Genomic DNA, 8,278 nt, shown 5'->3' with positions numbered 1-8,278 from the left:
CCCGTGTGTTTGACTTTACTTGGCTTAAATGAGTTCACATTTACTATATTGTGCAGTTCAAAATGGTTAATAATTTTAACAGATACAGATGTATAATTTGTCAACATTATTAACTCTTTTTTTGACTAGACTATATAGTAAATATGACGTAATTTAAGCAAAGTGACATCAGTTCTGGTGTTCATATGCAGTATACACATTAATTTACCTTTACTTAATGGAATTACACATGTATTTGCATTTATTTCTGGAGTACATACCAGCTTGTGAGCATTTAATTATTCCAACAATCCCCTGATCTATTAAATCATAATCAGAAATAGGTTTATTGACATATTCACACTTAAGGAAATCATAGATCAGTGGTCTAACTACTTCCGGGTCTCATGTGCCCTGCCCTGCCGGCGGGCAGTCACTTATTTCCAGGGGTTTCAGTACAGCGTAAAAATGTGACGTGGTAGTGTAGGCGTTCTCCTAATTCAAAATTTGCATCAACAAAAACATTTACCGATTTCCCTATTTTGTCTTAGATTCTCCATGGCTGTTCCATCAGTTTGCTGTCGCTGTTATGAAAAGCCCGCGATGAAAATATGAAACGCCCGCGGAAAGAAGGCACTATAGCGCATTTGTTTTATGTCATGGCCACGCCCCTTGTGCGTCGCTGTACTGAAACCCCTGTACTTTAGTGAATGCCCTGCCGGCGCCTGGTCTGTGAGGCTGTTACTATGGTAACAGAGTTCACAAGGCGATTGTCTAGGTAAGGCGGGCGCGTGCAGAACGTGAACTTTCAGCGCACGTGAAACTTTCAACATGAAAACATGGCGGAACAACGCGATCTCCCGGAGTTGTATCCGCCGAAGAAGCGAATTAAATCAGCTATTTCGTTTTGGCTGTCTGAAAATGACACAGGAGTTGTTGAAGATGGGAATCTTCAACAACTCCTATGCAAAACGTGCCGACGAAAAGTGCCAGCACAAGTGGTGAAAACATCTACTGTGTTCCAGCACCTGATGATCACCATCCAGAGATTCATGCCCAGATGAAGGTAAGAATTCTAGAAAAACACAGTAAATGTCATATTTAGTGTACTACTTGCCTTTTGGTAAAGTCAAACACTGAAATGAAAGGAAGAGTTGTATATTTTAAGTTTAAAAATGGAGGGGTTCAGCTTTATATTGTGAATGGGATGCCTCCAAATAGTTTTTCCTACTTTTTTATGGTTATTTATTTTTAAGTGATATTTTTATTTGTATTTATTGAAATGATAAACATACTTTTTTGTTGAGAAGGTGGAGTACGTTTTGGTGTCAGAGGGCAGATGGAGATAATTGCAACTACTTAAATACAAGTACTTTACCTAGTTGTTAACTTGTTTTCAGTTAAAAGTAGGAATATATATGTTAACTGCATGTCCTAACGAATGCTCCATTAAAACTCAAGTTGTGATATGTCTGTGGAGGTTTTTATTGTTGCGTAATAGGTAAATTTGCAGATAATCGTAAAAATCGTGATTTCAATTTTTTTTTATTATCAGGCAATAATCGTACCACCAAAAATTCACATCGTGACATCTCTACAGGATAACCTTGTATGCGGCTTGATTCATGCGTCCTTCACAAAGACGAATCTGCATGATTTCAGCCTTGCTTGAAGTACCCCCAGATCATCACAGATCCTCCACCAAATTTCACAGTGGGTGTACACTGTGGCTTTTATGCCTCTCCAGGTCTCCGTCTAACCATTAGACGACTAGGTAGATGATCTGGGGGGTCCTTCAGCCCAATCTCCAGAACTGAACCCCATTGATAACCTGGAATGTGATCAAGAGGAAGACGGATGGCCACAAGCCATCAATCAAAGCCGAGATGCTTGAATTTTTGCACCAGGAGTGGCATAAAGTCACCCAACATCAATGTGAAAGACTGATTGAGAGCATACCAAGACGCATGAAAGCTGTGATTTGAAAATCAGGATCATACCACCAAATTTTGAATTCTGAACTCTTCCTAAAACATCAGTATTGTGTTGTTTAAAAATGAAAATTAACTTGTTTTCTTTGCATTATTCGAGGTCTGAAAACACTGTATCTTTTCTTATTTTGACCAGTTGTCATTTTCTGCAAATAAATGCTCTAAATGACTTATTCAACACAATCATGCATATTCATTTTTCAGAAAACAAAGTATCAACTAACTGATTGGCTAAATGCAAACGTGATTACCATAGAGCCTCCTGTCTTTCTTCACCTTACATGGGCATGTTCCTGTTATGAATACACACATCTTCATCCACACTAGTCTTCCTAAGTACATCCCATAATAAGATATTTATCACCATTCGGCTTTGTCTTATGATATGACACAGTTCTCTGCCTCCCTGTTCTCTCTGGAACATGCTGACCTTGACCAACATAGCTACACAAAGAAAGATTGTTTTGAAGCATGCAAGTCTATCGGTTCAATCTCGTGACATTTGAACAAGTTTGGTTCAGTTACAGAAAGCAATTTACAGTTTATTGAAAACATAAGAAATTATGAAAAAGAAACAGAACATAAGGAAAATAAATTTTCCACATTTCCTCCCTTTGAACCTATATGTACAAGTTCGAATAGGTTAACAGAATTATGAAAGTTAAAAACAGATAAATTAACCAAATTATCATTTTAATACACATCAACATTAAAACCGTAGTCCTCAGGATTTGGAAACAGATCTAGGGTAGTCTTAATCAAAGTAGATGTCTGCTATAGCTTTGGTTAAAGATATATATTGACCTTGGACATGAGAACGAACCCAATTTGATAATTGTGTTTGAATACATTGACAGATACATGGGCCAAAACAGAGAACCAGTTATACCAGTATGACTGGAATTATCACCTTGAGTAAAACAGACCATTTACCAAACAATGACCAAAACCAAGATGCATCAGAATGCACTTCATCCATATTTAGTTCTCTCTGCAGCTTCTTTCATTGCATTAAAGCTTTGCCTATTGAGCCAGTATAATTATCGTTATTGATGAAGTCAGGCAGTCATTTTAAATGTTGGGGGGGGCACAGTTGTCAGTAGGTGGCTCGCACTGATCCAACACTTACAGTGCATTATTAATATATTACATTTACGTTTATGCATTTGGCAGACGCTTTTATCCAAAGCAACTTACAGTGCACTTATTACAGGGACAATCCCCCCGGAGCAACCTGGAGTTAAGTGCCTTGCTCAAGGACACAATGGTGGTGGCTGTGGGGATCGAACCAACGACCTTCTGATTACCAGTTTACCAGTTATGTGGTTTAGATCACTACACCACCACTCCATGTTACAGTATTAATATACAAGTTTCATTCAAGTATTATATTAATATATAGGTATAATACACTTTTAATATTTTAAAGAATCAAGAATTGCAAATTAATTGCAAACATCTTGTGGAGGACTTGCTTCTGTTGCACACATGACAATAAAAGACTGAGCATAGGCTGGTCCTGTATACATTATTTAATCAATCACAATAATGACAATTGTGCATGCACAAAGGTGCCTTTGTGCATGTGCCAATTGTGTTGGTGGGTCGGCCGCGATAAGCTAAAATGAACCGTCGCTTTATGCAGAACGGACCAAAAAATGGCGCCGCAATATGCAGAAAAGGACAGTGTATTTATAGAAACTCTTATTATAAGACTACTATTGTTGTCTTTTGGTAAACGTCATGCTCAGAAGCTCACTAAATGTAGGGAAATTATAGATTTGCTTTGTTCTTATAATGCTTAAAACCTCTACTAAAGTTTCTTTTTTTAGGTCTGTAGACAAACAAATGTTCTTTTGATCATTCAGTCAGTGACCAACTAATTTCTCACAAGACACGCTGTCCTTTTCTGCACATTGTGGCCCCATTCTGTGGTCCGGTTTGCATAACGCGGCGGCTCATTTTAGCTTATCGCAGCCTATTCTGGCGGTTTCGCGACCGACCAACCGGCCTGCTCGGTTCTCCCGTTGGCCCCAAAGCGCCGGGGAAATGCCCAGTATGCCAGATTACCAGTCCAGCCCTGCAAATGAGTGTCTTGTGTGAAATGAGTTAGTCACTGAATTGAATGATCAAAATCAAAAGTTTAATCCTTTAAAATTTGTATGTCAACATACCTAAAAAAAGAGAATTTACTAGAGGTTTTAAGCATTATAAGAACAAAGCAAATCTATAATTTCCCTACATTTTGTGAGCTGCTGAGCATGACATTTACCAAAAGACAACAATAATAAGAGTTTCAATAACGTCTATCTATCTTTTTTCCTACAATTTGTCGACTGCACACCAACATAGAGGTAAAAAAACTGGAGCTGATATTAAAAATAGCTTTACATATTTAACATTAACACAGATCTATAATCTGCTTAAATTGGCAAAAACACCTGATCAAACAATTACTTCACAAACATATTGTAAAAAGCATTACTTAATGAAGACTCGTGCGCTGATATAAACTCCACTTACTTTGTGTGCTTAAAAGAAGGATTGTCCTTTGTTTTTTTTCTAAAGTGCATTTCACGTAATGCTGCCAATCAAGAACGATATGCCGATAAATATCTCTCATTTGTGTGTTCCTCATCTCTAGATTATTAATTTAGATCAACATCAATGCTGATAAAAACCATGGATAAATGAGCATTGTTGAAAGCAACTCTGTAGAAATGAATGGAGCCACATTGATTAAACTGTCTGACTGATGGCCTATAATGTATGGGTTGTTTTTGGCCCATGAAACTCACCTGTGATTGGCTGGATGGTCACTTAATCAGCCCAATGTAACAAAACGCAAAGAATACTGTATACAAATCCACTGTTTAGTCTCAATATGGGTTTAGCTTGAAAAAGTGTGGGGGACCAAATCACCTTTTTAAAGACCGGTGGCAGTATAATTTGGTGAGAAAACCTCACAAACTCTCCTGGTTGATTCGATTGGCTCATTGGGGAAGTACGTGACTTTTGTGGAAAAGTCGAAATATGATTTTTAACATAGATGGTTCTAGATTGGTTTGCTTCTAGAGGGAGATCATTCAATGAAATTCTGAATAAGATTACTAGTTGGTTTGCAGCTAAAGATTCGTTGATGGTTAAATCAAAAACTTGGTTTACCGATGCATGCTTTTCTTAGTGTGTTTCAAGAATACCCACCAGTAATTGCTGAAATGTGAATGGGTTCCTCGTTCGGGAACCTCTGTTGGCACTCTAGCCTGAAGCAGAAAATATGTTAATATACAGAGGAAGATAAATTTTAAGTACATGGTTAATTCTATACTGAGTTATTCAGAGGAGTCGGTATTAAGAGAATCTTAAACTAACAGTGAGTCTGTTTCTCGTCTTTTATTAAGAAAATATCACCAGTCTGTTATCCTTCTCGGCTCCTCCTAAGTGCTGTCCAGGATCCGATCAGTACTCGTGGAACAGTTTCATTTCGATTGATCACTCAAAAGCGGGAGAGTAAGACCGTCCGTGTCGCACTTGTGTCATTGTCCAAACAGTCTGAACTACCACGTCCTGGGTGGATTCTTCCTCTTTCTTTGGGTCTATGTTTCTATCATATGTCCTTGTGTCTTCTTTCTTCTGCCCTACTCCCAATTTTAGGCCCCCCTCAATTTTCCAGATACTCGTTAGACACGTGTCCCCTTCTGCCATGCAGACGGCTGTTGGGGACATCAGGATGACTCTCCATGATCCCAGCCAGTGTGGTCGGTGCAGGTCTTCCATTTGAAATTAGGACAGAGTATGGAGAAAGAAAAGGACACACAATAGTCACCTAAATAACAATAAAGTCATAAAGATATTCAATGTTTCCCATTGATTACCTTTTGATTATAACAACTAGGGCTTGGTATCGAAATGTTTTGAATGATATCGACACCGATACCTTGACTTCGAAACTGGTTCCTAAACGTTACTTTTTTCGATACCAATTTTATGAAATCTGTTTTAACAAGATTACAAACATTACACATTACCTCAAAGAAACTTTGGTTTTATTTTTTCAGTTTGACAGACTCAAAGACTCATCTCCTGAGCCTTCTGGTCTCCTCATGCCAGGGTTGGCATGGGCAGAGGCTATAACATTAATGTGAAGAGGGGAAAAAACAAAACAAGAAAGCTAAACTGTTAATTCGGCCGACCCCAAGGATAAGTACGGTTTAACAAGATAACTAGATTAGTTAAACTTCATCAGTTACTGTCAACCATAAAGCATTTTTAGCATCGATTTAGCTAGCTATCTATTGCCATACATCCAAACAATATCTAATGTTACTTAGGTCCCAGTTTATAGGACTATGTCACCGTGCACAGAAACGTTAATTTAACAAGTACAAAAGCATGTTCCTCTACAAGTTAGCTGATTTTGTTTGTTGGTTTGTTTGCTAACTTTACCTGTCGGAGTCCCAGTCATAGCACCGCTGCATTCATCAGTAGTTTTGGAGGAGGACTCGTGTGGTGGGCATGTTGAAGGAAGCTCTGTGGCAGGACGCTGAGGGGATGACTGCACCGGCTCGGTCTTCTTGCAGTCGAAGGTGGAGCAACTTTCTGCTCTTAAGTTTATTCCGTGCACTGTCAAGTGCTTGGCAGCAATTATCTTGTCGCAAATATTGCACCGTGCGCTGTTGGCATCGAGCCTGGTGAAATGTAGCCACACTTTTCCACATCTATCACATGTATGGAGGTTGAGAAGCATACACACTACAGCCTCATGTGTGAGCCGTGTCTCTTGGCATAACCTGTGTAAACTAGTGTTTTTCCTTGTTGCCTAAACACAGCCAATCACCGGCACTTTTAGTTTGGGCACATCTAGCATGCTACATACTTATCACTTATTACGAGATAACCCCTTTATTTAGTACCGAACGACAAGGCATTTTTTGATACTCGATTGTTTAGAGGCAATTCGGTCGGTGCCTAAAATGTATCGAACTCGATACCCAGCCCTAATAACAACACTACATAATTTTGGATGAACAGAAATTCTGATCATAGATTTTCCAATAATTGGTCATTTTACATGTCATTCACATTTTTCATCCAGTCTAAGTAGGCGTTTCCCAGCCAGAATAAACAGACCAGACTTGATGTTGACAGTAATATTGCCAGACAGGGTGAAGGGTGTTTCGTGGTTTAGTTTCTGGGCTGCACACCCAAAGTTTGCAGGTTCAGTCTCCAAACAAGCAGTGGGGATTAACTTTGACCCAGACACTGACCTACTGATTACACTCATGCTCCTGAATTTGAGTAAGCAAGCTCCAGCCAAACATTCTGTTATCTGAATGTAAAACGAAAGTACAAAGGGATGGATTTTTTGAAGTGTTTTTGCTTTTGTCCACAAGGTTGAGCTGTCATTTCTGCTTCAGGGTGACGACGATACACACGCAGCAAAAATACTCACTAAAATCCCTCTTTCACCGTCTCTGTTCTTTGTTCCTCTGGCAGAGTGATTCTCTATTCATTTGAGGTTTTTCTTATACTCTGGTTGCCCTCTTTCTCTTTGCCATTCACTCACAATCTCTCTCTCTCTCTCTAACTGTCTTTCTGTTTGTCTCTGGAGTGGAAAGCATGAGAGACAGACAGAGAGCGAGCGAGAGAGAGAGAGAGAGAGAGAGAGAGAGAGAAAGAGAAAGAGACATGGATGGACTGAAGAGAAAGATGAATATGCATTGATAAAGGAGGGTAGAGAAAGAGAGAGAAGAGCAGAAAGAACTAGCAATATGAGAGCACACACACCTACAACAAACGCACACTGAAAGCAGTCCACACATATCACAGCTTAACAAGACATCAATAAACACACATTACGGAACAGAGTACACACAGAAACGCTGGCTCATGCTACAGGTGTGTGTAAACGCAGACAGCAGTAATGGGTCTGGTTATGGGGATGTTCTCTCTGCAGGGCAAACAGACGAACTATCGCACAGGTAAGATGAGACTGTGATTTGTGTGTTTTGTACTGTTTTTATAACCGTAAAACTTAAACAATTTAAAAACTAGACTTTTGTAAGAAATTGTGAGTGGTGCAAAACTTGCTGCCATCTGCCAGTATGTTGTGAGTGTTTTTTTTTAGCATGTTGATGTGCAGTTGCTAGGGTGTTTTGGGTGGTTGCTAGGGTGTTTTGGGTGGTTGCTAGGTTGTTGCTAGGGTGTTTTGTTGCAAAAATTCAGTAGGGTGATTCTCACAAAACCTATCAAGAAAATGTCCTGGTCATATTTAACCCCAAATCAATGAAAAAAGTATGAAGTTATAT

The sequence above is a fragment of the Xyrauchen texanus genome, chromosome 23 (assembly GCF_025860055.1).
Source record: "Xyrauchen texanus isolate HMW12.3.18 chromosome 23, RBS_HiC_50CHRs, whole genome shotgun sequence".
NCBI classification, from domain to species: domain Eukaryota; kingdom Metazoa; phylum Chordata; class Actinopteri; order Cypriniformes; family Catostomidae; genus Xyrauchen; species Xyrauchen texanus.
Note: the sequence above shows the minus strand (reverse complement) of the source record.